The sequence below is a fragment of the Lynx canadensis genome, chromosome B4 (assembly GCF_007474595.2).
Source record: "Lynx canadensis isolate LIC74 chromosome B4, mLynCan4.pri.v2, whole genome shotgun sequence".
Classification (NCBI taxonomy): domain Eukaryota; kingdom Metazoa; phylum Chordata; class Mammalia; order Carnivora; family Felidae; genus Lynx; species Lynx canadensis.
In genome coordinates, this window is record NC_044309.1 from 140419410 (window position 1) to 140431053 (window position 11644).

Below are 11644 nucleotides of genomic sequence, written 5' to 3' on the forward strand. Positions count from 1 at the left end.
ACCACTAATTAGGATTCGAGGTATAATCGAGGCAGACACACTGTTTTTAGAATCTCTTCAAAGTGTTTTCTCGGAGACAGCAGCGGGCGGGCTGTAGGGTGGGTGTCCCCGTAGTCCCAGGGCCACCTGCTAAGTCTGCACCTGCTGAGTGTTGAGGCCTGACAGGTGTGAACTTGCAGAGGAGCAAATTTCACCACATCCTCGGAGATCAAGATAAGCAAGTTAAGTGAAGATCTGGGAGGAGCCGAGAGCTGGGGTCTTATTAGACTTTCTTTTTTTTTTTTTTTTTTTTTTTTAATTTTTTTTTTTCAACGTTTATTTATTTTTGGGACAGAGAGAGACAGAGCATGAACGGGGGAGGGGCAGAGAGAGAGAGGGAGACACAGAATGGGAAACAGGCTCCAGGCTCTGAGCCATCAGCCCAGAGCCCGACGCGGGGCTCGAACTCACGGACCGCGAGATCGTGACCTGGCTGAAGTCGGACGCTTAACCGACTGCGCCACCCAGGCGCCCCCTTGTTAGACTTTCTAAACAGTGAACGTTGCACATTTTGGCATTTGGCCTGACCCGACAGGCAGCATTTGTTTCCGAAGGGTGACGCTGATGTCAGATGGTGATCGGGGCTGCAGGAGGAAAGGGTCCAAAATGCCGATGCCCCCGGGAGCCAAGCCGGATGTGGCCCCATCTCACACTCCAGGCTGTGTGTGCCCCACGTGTGCTGGGGACAAGCAGACAGACCCTGTGGCCGACTTGGCAGGACTCCCGGAGGAACAGGCAGGATTCAAACACCCTTAGCTTGCTCCAAAGCTCACCTGGGTGCGTTTCCCACTGAGAACAAGAATCAAGACCAAAGCCTCAGATGAAACTACAGCCTCTGAGCCTGAAAGGGCTCCTGCTGGGGTGAGGAGGGGTGGGGAGGGGTGGGGAGAGGTGAGGAGGGGTGGGGAGGGGTAGGAAGGGATGGGGAGGGGTTGAATATGGGATGGGGGTGGATGGGGAGGGGTGGGGAGGGGGTGAATATGGGATGGGGGTGGGTGGGGAGGCATGGGGAGGGGTTGGAAGGGGTTGGGGAGGGGTAGGAAGGGATGGGGAGGGGGTGAATATGGGATGGGGTGGATGGTGAGGGGTGGGGAGGGGTGGGGAGGGGTGGGGAGGGGTGGGGAGGAGTGGGGGGGGTGAGGAGGGGTGGGGAGGGGGTGAATATGGGGTGGTGGTGGGTGAGGAGGGGTGGGGTGGGGTAGGAAGGGATGGGGAGGGGTTGAATATGGGATGGGGGTGGATGGGGAGGGGTGGGGAGGGGGTGAATATGGGATGGAGGTGGGTGGGGAGGCATGGGGAGGGGTTGGAAGGGGTTGGGGAGGGGTAGGAAGGGATGGGGAGGGGGTGAATATGGGATGGGGTGGATGGTGAGGGGTGGGGAGGGGTGAGGAGGGGTGGGAAGGGGTGGGGAGGGGTGGGGAGGGTTGGGGAGGGGTGGGAGGGGTGAAGAGGGGTGGGGAGGGGTGAGGAGGGGTGGGGAGGGGTGGGGAGGGTTGGGGAGGGGTGGGGAGGAGTGGGGAGGGGTGGGGAGGGGTGAGGAGGGGTGGGGAGGGGTGGGGCAGCGTGGGAATGGGGTGAAGCCGGTGTGGGGATGGGTGGGGGGGGTGGGGAGGGTCTCCACCTGAGCCCAGGAGGCGCTAGCACTGAACTGTGCGGGTGGGCACGGGGGCGGCTGGGCCTGGAACGAGGTTCGAACCGCCAACTGTCTGGACTCCGGGGGGCCGACGGCTGGATACTCACGAGACGAGCAGGACGGACAGCGATGTAACGGGACACAACTGAGAGCCGGTAGCCAGCAAGCCTGGTGTCCCCAACGGGAGGAGACCAAGTTCGGTGCTGTGGGTCCTTCCAGTGTCGGGGTGCGGGTCAGGGAACGGACCGTCTCGGGGTCCCTGGCTCCCCCAAGAAAGGTCGTCTTTCTGGTTGTCCGGGCTCTGTGTATTGGCGTCCATGCCTCAGGAGGGCAGCCACGGGCCAGTGTCCCCCACAGCCGGACACCGAGACCCAGGTCGGAGCCGCGGCAGCCGCAAAATGAGCAGACGGCCTCGTGGCCACGTTGTGCGTCCTAGTGACGAATTCTTCAGGTCTCATATGTCTACAAAGTCTTTATTTCGCCTGCAATTTTGAGAAATATTTTGACAGGATAGAGTCCTAGGTTGGCGGCATCTGTCTTGCCGCATTTTAATAATGTGGCGCCACTGTCCTCTGGCTTGCGTGGTTTCTGAAGACAAATCGCCTGTCGTTTTTACCTGCGTCCCTCTGCCCGCCTCTGGGATTTTTCTCTTTAGCATTTGTTTTAAGCAGTGCACCTTGACATGTGCTTTTCTTCATGTGCTTGGAGTTTATTGAGATTTTTAAATGTGTGGTTTTGTAGTTTTCATCAAATTGGGGAAACTCTCCACCATTATTTCTCTAAAAAATTGGAAATACCAAGTGCTGGCAAGGAAGCGAAGCTGCTAGAAGTCTCTCCCATCCTTGGCAGGAACGTAAAATGAGGCAGCCAGTTTGGAAAACAGATTGGCGCTTTTTCATGAAGTCGAACATACGCTTGCCATATCAGCCGCCAGTTCCTGGGTGTTGACCCAAGAGAAATGAACACACACACCCTCCACGTGATCTGTACGTGCACGTGGCAAGTGCCGGAAACAACCCAAAGCTACTGAGAAAATAATCCCAGGTGTCCGTACGGTGGAATCCAGCAGAATGAACTTCCGAGGCAAACAGGAAAGTGGATGCGTCTCCGAGGCGTCGGGCTGAGGGAGAGAAGCCACACTCAAAAGGCAACGTGCTGTATAAATCCCTTTTACGCTGCGTTCTGACACCGGTCAGTAAACGTCTAAACCTTGCCCCTCACCCAGATTTGGCTCCTCCTTCCAAAAACTCTTTGCCTGGACTGCCCTGCGGAACTGACCTCATTCCTCTGGGGTGGCGTCACCCCTCCTTCAGCACCCATTTGCTGCACAGAGTCCCCCGCCAGGCTCAGGGACGGCGAGCCCACCATCAAAGAGCTCACAGCCTAGAGCAGCAGCGGACATACAGATGACAAGTCGCTGTGGACCCTAGACGAGAGGCCCCTCACTCGAGGGAGAGGGAGAGGGTGTCCAGAGCCTTCCTGGAGGTGGTGACTCTGCCCTGAGCCTTCAAACACAAGTGGGAAAGCGTCTAGTCTCTCAGCATCAGGGATGACGCTCCCTGTGGGTTTTTTGTCCGAGTTGGGGAGGATCGCTCCTATTCCTGTTTTGCTGAGAGCTGTTGTCATAAGTGGGTGTTGGATTCTGTCAAATATTTTTTCTGCACCTACAAGTATGATCGCGTGGTCTTTCTTCTCTAGCCTGACGATGTGATGCCGTACATTTATTGATTATCGAATGTTGATCTAGCCTCGCCTGCCTATGAGTTGGGTTTGATTTGCTCATATTTTGTTAATCATTTTGCATCTATGTTGGTAAGAAATATCGGTCTGAGTTTTCTTTTCTTGTAATGACTTTGTCTTGGTAGTAGGGTAATGTGACCTCATAGAACGTGTTATAAAGTGTTGTCTCTGCTTCTATTTTCTGGAACAGATTGTAGAAAACTGATAAAGTTTCTTCCTTAAATGTTTGCTAGAATCCACCAGTGAAGTCATCTGGAGCTGGTGCTCTCTGTTTTGGAAACTTATAGGTTATTGATTTAATTTCTTTAGTAGATATAAGCCTATTCAGATCGTCTATCTCTCCTGTGTGCTTTTTCGTAGATCCCATCCTTCAAGGGATTAGTTTATTTCATCAAAGCTCTCGAACTTGTGGCATAGAGTTCTTCATTAACATTTCTTTATTATCCTTTTAATGTCTATGGGATCTGTAGTGACGAACCATCTTTCTGATATTAGTAACTTGTGTATTCTCTCTCTCTTTTTCTTAGTTGGCCTGCCTAAAGGCTTATCAATTCTATTAATCTTTTCCGAGAACCAACTTTGAGTTTCACTAATCTTCTCTTTATTTTTCTATTTCTAATTTAATTAACTTCTCTGTTTCTTTTTTTTTTAAGATTTTATTTTTAAGTAGTCTCTACACCCAACACAGGGCTCAAACTCACAACCCTGAGATCAAGAGTCACATGCTCCACCGACTGAGCCAGCCAGGAGCCCCTCTGCTCTGTTTTTTATTGTTTGTTTTCTTCGACTTACTTTGGATTTAATTTGCTCTCCTTTTTCTAGGTTCCTGAGGTGAAAGCTTAATTATTGATTTTAGATCTTCTTTCTTATCTAACATGTGCTTTCTTCTAGAAAAGCCCCTCTAAATCCTGCTTTTGCTGTATCCTGCCAATTCTGGTGACTTGTATTTCCATTGTCATTTAAATTGTTAAATTTCTCTTGAGACTTTTCCTTGACCTATGTGTTGTTTATTCCCCAACTATTTGGGGACTTTCCAGCTATCTTTCTCTTACTGATTTCTAGTTTAATTTCATTGTGGTCTAAGAACAAGCTTTGTGTGATTTCTAGGCTTTTGTTAAGGTGTTAAGAATGTTGGTCAATCTTGGTGAATGTTCCATGTGACCTTGAGACATATGTGTATTCTGTTGTTGTTGGATGAAGTTGTCTACAGATGTCAACTATATCCAGTTGACTGACGGTGTTGTTGAGTTCCACCATACCCTTACAACTTTCTGCTCGCTGGTTCCGTCCACTTCTGGTAGAGGTCGTGGCCATCTCCAACTCTAACAGCAGACTGGTCCATTTCTCCTCGCAGTGTTGTCAGGGTTTGCTTTATATATTTTGACCCTCTGTTGTTAGGCGCATACATGTCCACATTTGCTGACAGGTAGGGCAGTCAAGGAGGGGAAGGCATTATAGGGAGAGACACCAGGCCCAGAAAGTGAGGCAGGGCAGGGAGAAGGAGCTGGGCAGGGAGCGAGGTGAGGTTCAGGCCAGTTTGGCAAACCTAGCAAGGGGTGCCATGGCCTTTCCATCCCCAGGAGGCATATGGAGCTGTGCAGGGGGCTCAAACCACTGGGTGGTAAGCCCCGCCTGAAGGAGCCTGGCAGACAAGCACCAGATCCTCACATCCTGGTGTCAATGCCTTTGTGTGGCTCCCTCCCCTTGAGTGTGGGTGGGACCCGTGACTTGCTTCTAACCAAGAAAATATGGTAAGAGTGATGGGGGTACACGGATTTGTGCACGTGGTCACATTATGTTGGACTGCAACCCCATCTTCCTGGGTTGCTCTCTCCTCGGCTGAGGGAGGCAGCCTCACTGGGAGCACCACATGCTGGGACCACGGAGCAGTCTCTGGCCAACAGCTGGCAAGAAACCAGAGCCACCGTCCTACAACAGAGAGGAACTGAATGGGGCCAGCATCTTGAGTGAGCACGGAGCCCGTCCTCCCCAGCCAAGCTCCCAACAAGATGGCAGCCGCGCGAGTCCTGTGCGGGGGACCCAGCCTGTGTGCCCGGCCGCCCAACCGCAGACACCCCGAGACGGTAAGCGAGCGTTGCCCGAGCTGCTGCTTCTGTGGCTGTTTGGTTTCACAGCAAAGGACAGTGAGCACCACCACTCATGCAGCTGGTGTCTAGGTCCAGGGCTCCAATGGCCTTTGAGAAACCTCAGTGGAGTCGAGGACAGCCTGGCCAATGCCACGGGGCACCTCGACGCTACTCGACACTCACAGCACCAAGAGCCATCGCGGACTGCGGCTGGGCTGGCTTCTGAGACCTTACGGGAAGGAAGTGGGAGAGATAACGGGTCCGGGCCATCCCCGAGAGTGGAATGACGCACGTGGGGTCAGCAGGGTTGGTGGGGGTCCCACGAGGCAGCGGCGCCTGGCCCCCCCATCCCCAGCCACCCGCGGCCCCACCTCCCAGCTCCCAGAACCACGTCCTGGGACAGTCGCTGTAAGCATGACAGCAAACGCCACCCCCGACATGACTTAACGAAGGCATAGCGACCACGAGATGGAGAAGTGCGCCGTGTGGGGGTGCCGGGCTCCGGCGGCCAAGGCGTCAGCGTCGCTCCACGTTCGCAACACGAAGGCGTCACGATGCACATCGTTTGGGGAATTACGATCGTTTTCAAACGCCTTCAAGCGTATCCTCCACCCACGTCTCTGCGTTGGCTCTGGCCCCACTGCTGACCAGCTCCAGTTAAACCTGCCTTTCCTCATCAGAAGAAAAGATCGTGCGTTTTGTTTTCAGTTGATTGTGGGAATCTATCAGGAGGACTTCCGGTGCGCCCCGATTTCTCACACCGCCTGGAGTCGAGAAGGGGGGCCCCGCCGGGCCTGCCCTTGCACCAGCCGGGCACAGACCTGTCTCCAGGCTGGGCGAGCCATGTGCTTGCGCAGGAGAGTGGGGGAGGGCCCATCACCGCCTCTAACCCCGCCCCCTGCTCCGCCTCCCGGCCCGCCCCCTCTCCAAGTCAACCCGAGGACCCCCTACCCCGCCGCCCGCCAGCAGCACGCGGCCCCCAGGCGGCAGGGCGGCTCGCAGAACCTCGCCGTCCTCCGCGACTCCCACCCTTCCACACACCCGTCACACACCCGCGGCCCGGCAGCCCCCAGGCGCCCCCGAGCCCCTGCCCTCCGGAGCCATCTCTTCGTGGCCACGAGGCCCCCACGGAGCTCAGATGGTGTCACCCTGCTCAGGCCCCGGCAGGTGACTTCCCGGCCTCACCCCACCAGCCCCTCTCCCTCTCCGCCTGCCCCACGGCCCCCTCGCTGAGTGCTCCGAACACAGTCCCGCCTGGGGTCTCTGCACCTGCCTGCCTTCGCCCCAAGACTGGCCACGTGACCTGCAGGTGCAAAATGAAAAGATCCCTGGCTCAAAAGTTATTAAGAATTTCAAGATGCCTACCCTCACAGCCCCACCTGGCTGGTTCCTCCCGCCCTCCTGTGGTTCCTCCGCTGCGTTGTCCGAGCCCCTCTGCCTCGGGACCCTGTGGGGGCAGGACGGTGTCCACTGCTGTGGCCGGCCTGGTGCCCCACCCGCCTATCTGGGGGCCTGACGGCCTTCTCCGAGGGGCTCCTGCCACCCAGCCTCCCTCTGTCCTCCTCAGGCCGGTCCACTTGCCTCAGGCCGTCCGCCCAGGAGCAGCCCCGGCCTGCACGTGCTGTAAGACGCCTCCTCCAGGCAGCCTGCCCTGCACGCCGGCAACTCCTTAGTTGCTCAGCTCTTCTCTGGGAGGGGGACAGAGGACGCTCACCCTTTGTCCCCATCTGCTGTCCTGACGCAGAGCCTGGCACACAGTAGGTCACAGGAAACACCTGTGGACCCGCATGGATGCGTGAAAGGAGTGAGCAAGGGAGTCTCGGGATACAGGAGACTTGAGAAGGAGCCAGAAGTGGAGGTCAAAGGGAGAAGACAGAGACAGAGCCACCCGGGCGGGAGCCCACCCAGGATGTGGGCCTTACACAAAGCCCAGGACAGACAGGCATGGAGGGTGGGCAGGGTCAGGAGGGAGCTGGGACCGGTGGCCAGCAGGGACAGTGTCGCTCAGCCCCCCCAGGAGAAGGACAGGCACAGCCTGGGACCTGGCCGGCAGGTCTGGGGAACAGTGACTGGTGTCCCTGGTGCCCCCAAGCCAGACATGGGCTCCCTCCCGGGTGACCAGTGTCCCTCCCCGCCCCAAGCCCTCGTCCCGCCCGTCCACACGGCTCGCTGCGGCCAGTCCCGGCCCGTCTTCCCCTGCCGGCCCCTCCCGACCGTGAGCTCACTTGTCGCACACACAACGGGAGGTCCCCGACAGGGGAGGCCCGCTCAGGACGAGGGCACACTGACCGACCCTCGGGGGGCACGACCTACGGGCGTTGGCCACCGAGAGGTCAAGACGTGGGGGGACGTGGCAGCGGAAGACCGGCCAAAGCGATAGGACAAGAAAAAAGTAAAAGAAGTACAGATTTGGAAGAAAAGACGGACCCGTCATTACACACAGGAAGTGGCAGGTTTACACGGAAAACCAACGGGACCAATTAACTGTCAGAACAAAGAGCTTGGGGGCTTCTAAACCCAACACCGACCTGAGAAACGAACCCGTGCTTCTCTACGTCTGGAAAATGTCACTGGGAGGATGTGGGGAGCGACCCACACGGGCCCGAGGGCTCTCGGGGGCCGCGCTGAGCTCGGCTTAGAAGGCAGGGGTCAGCACGCCCGCGGCCGTGGGAGCCCTCGGGCTCGGGCTCGGGCTCGGTCCCCGCGGGGCGGGGCCTGGAGGCTCGCTTCCTACAAAGAGAATACGGCCAAGTGACGTGACGTCACTCCCACAGTGAGCTCACTGGACACCGAGGTCCCCCCACACCCCGGAGCACGTAACCTCACCCCGCCGGCCCCCCGTTTCTCACTTGGAACACGGGGGTGATAACACCAGGGCCGCAACGGTTAAGGCCTTAGAGGAAATGAAAGGACCCGTGTGGCGGGCTCCCGCCCTGGCCACCGCCCCCAGCCCCTCCCCCACAGCTCAGGCCGGCCTCGTCCGAAAGCAGGCGGAGGCGGGCGGCCTCTGGCACCGGGCTCGGGCAGCGAGGGGCTGAGTCCCCATCGCCGGCGCCCGCCACCGTTCTGGCTCGTGCCCCAGCCCTCTGAGCCCCAGGGCCCCCAGACGGCCCAGCCCGCTGCCAGGGCCCGCACGAGCCTCTTCCAGGCGCCCTGCCCAGCGGCCTCGCCGGGCGGGCAGGCCGTGGCGGGGCTGGTCAGCAGTCTGTCGATGGCCTCCTGCCCGCTTCCCAAGCCCGGCTCCCCTCTGCGGCTCCTAACCTGCACCGCCCCGATGCCCCGGAGCAGGGGGGTGGGCAGTGGGGCCAGGCGGGAGGGGGTGTCCGGGGCAAAGACGCTGAAGGGACCACCCTTGGAGGCAGCGGGAAGCCTGTGGGCGGCCGGGGGCCCCTGGCTTGTGTCTGAGCGGGGCACGGGGTGTGCGGCTGTGTGGGGGCAGGGGCCAGGGGTGGGACCGCGACGGGGGGCAGTAGATGTACCCAAAGGGCCGAGTGGGAGCATCTTCAGAAGCAGAGTCCTTAGGACCTGGGGACGGTACAGCCCAGAGGGCTGAGGGGGCCCCAGGAGACCAAGGTTGAGCATTTTCTTGGATGTTTGGGGCCATGTTAAATACTTTTCTGTGGAATGAGTCCACAGTTGCCCTTTTTTTTTCTATCCTTTGAACATGATTTGTAAACTTCTATACATTAAGGAAAGCCCTTTTCCAGTGGTTTGAATTGCAAACACTCTTTCCAATTGTCTTTTGACATTGTAAAAGATTTTTGGAGGGCCACGCATGCACAAATTTTTTGATTTTACCTTGCTAAATATATTACTATTTTCTTTTATAGTTTCTGGAGGTGCGGTCATATTTTAGAAGATTGTACCCCCTCCACGGTTATAGACACTTCATGATTTTCTTCTGGAATTTTAATGATTTCATTTTGACCCATTTGAAGTTTACCTGCTGTAAAGAAAAATAATTGCGGCCTTAAAGGGGTATACATGTACGTTTCTATCACAAAAAGAAAAAAAAAGTCTCAGGACCGGTAGGAAAGCTCTGCGTGCCTCCCGAAGACCCAGGCTCTGCCATTCTCCATGGCCCAAAACAGCGGCTCCAGCGCCATCCACCACATCCACATTCCAGCCAGTAGAAAAGAGAAACCAGTAGGGAGGAGTACTCCTCCTCCTGCAGAGGGCATTTCTCTGAGGTGACGGTGACACTTCCTCGGCCTCACCTGCTACAGGGCAGCCTAGGGGGATCTAGGCATTATTCCAAAAGACTTCACTAGAGAATGAGGGGGGCGGGGCGGGGAGGATCAGTTGGGATCTGGGCCACAAGCATTGCTGTGGTGTTGTGGGAAGGAGAGCCTGCTCCCACCGAGGAGGAGACCCCAGAAAGGACGGACCGGGGGGTGGGGGGTTCCCAGAGAGGGCACGACCAGGGGGAGAGGAGACACAGGGATCCCCGTCTGCCATGGGGAGCTGGGGAAGGGGCCTGACCAGGGCAGAGGGGACGCGGGAGCCCTAAGCCACACGGTGAGCATCGCCCACACCACCGCGACACGAGGGGCTGGGCCGTGGTTCTGCTGCTTCGCGCTCGGAGCAGAGCCTCACCACCCGGCGAGGAGAAGCTGAGTGGGTCCAGGCGTGACTCCAGATGCCCCCGTGTCCAGCCAGCGTCCGCTGAGACCGCAGGACCCTGCACCGGGTTAACAGGAGAGCAGGCCAGCAGGGCTCCCAGGGGAGGTTGGTGCCTGCATTTACCCACCCCGGGCTGCCCAGGCCCCTGCCTTCCAGGGCTCCCAACGCGTCTGCTGGGCCCTTGCACACCAACACACCAAGTCGCCCCGGGGGACTCTCCTGCCCGCTCACCCAGAGGTCCTCCAGTTCTGGCCAGGCCCCCAGCAGCAGCTCCCAGCAACCCACCCCCAACCGCCCCTGCCCAGGCGGGGCCTGTCTCCACCGGCCAAGGGTGCAGGGCGGACCCGGGACCCTGGGGCCAGGGAGAGGGCCCGACAGGGGCTTGGATGCCTGGACACCAACCCCCTTGACCCTGAGTCAAAGGAGACCCCGACACGGGTGTCCTTGCCTTACTCACCCTGCAAGAGACAGAAATCCAAGAAATGCCTCAAATCAGCTTGAAAAGTGGGTCAGAGATAACACACACACACACACACACACACACACACACACACCCCCTCGTGGAAAAGAGCAAGAACCCGTGGAAAGTGCCACTGCCCCCCACCCCCGGGGACGCCTGCAGAGGGACCAAGGAGCCTGACACCCGCACACGGGTGAGCACGGTCTCACTGCACCTGCTTCTGCGTTTCTATCATTTCACTTTGGGATTCATGTTTGAAATAGTAACAAGGTAATGAGCAGCTGAAGAGCGGACACCACGATCCCATTTTTATAAACTCCAGGAGGGGGAGAAGGAACAGACACATCGTACGTGTGTTGTAAAACAGCTCAAGAAAGGAAAAGAGGAAAAAAAAAAGAAGCCACAAGAGCCCAGGGCCCCTTGGTGCTTCACCCAAGCAGGCAGTGGGGTCCCAGAGGTCCCAAACGGTGCCCTCTGCCCTGGGCAGCTGGTCACCGCCAGCCCTACCCAGCCCCAGGTTTGGGCCAAGGCACAGCCACACCCCGCTAAGGGCCCTCCAGGAGGCTTCCAAGGAGACGCCCCAAAAGGTCAAAAGAGCCCAGGCAGGGGAGTGCTGCCTGCTGGGGGTCCCAGGTGTGGAGGGACCAACCACCCGAGTGACCTGGGACTGAGGAGGCTCCCAGGATGTGGTGCTGATGCCCAAGTCCTGGGCAAGCAGGGCAGATGGTCCCTTTTCCGGTGGGTGCAGAGCGGGCCGCTCCCAGGAGGTGGCCCGGCGGAGCCCCAAGGAGATGGCAGGTGCCAGCTCCAGCAGGGGGCAGGCAGGAGGAGCCTCTTCACCTCCCTCAGCCCCGTCCCTGACCCCTGCCCTGAGCGTGGCCCAGGGAAGGGCCCCGGGGGCCAGGCTGGTTTCTAATGAAACCTTCAGAGCAGCACCCGGGGTGGGGGTGGGGGTGGGGGTGGGGGTGGGGGTGTCTGGGGCACGGCCTCACGGGGGAACCATCTGCCCTCCTCCCTGACACCCCTGCAGCCTGCCCCAGGTGACCGGCCAGGCCCCAGGAG

The 11644-nt window shown here is 58.2% G+C and overlaps 1 long non-coding RNA gene across 1 annotated transcript; it reads left to right on the forward strand.

Moving 5' to 3' along the window:
- The first annotated feature begins 520 nt into the window (after window positions 1-520).
- LOC115517887 lies at window positions 521-3639 on the forward strand. Its single transcript, XR_003970110.1, has 2 exons — window positions 521-900; window positions 2522-3639. It is a non-coding gene; the product is annotated as an uncharacterized LOC115517887 (long non-coding RNA).
- Window positions 3640-11644: the final 8005 nt, after the last annotated feature.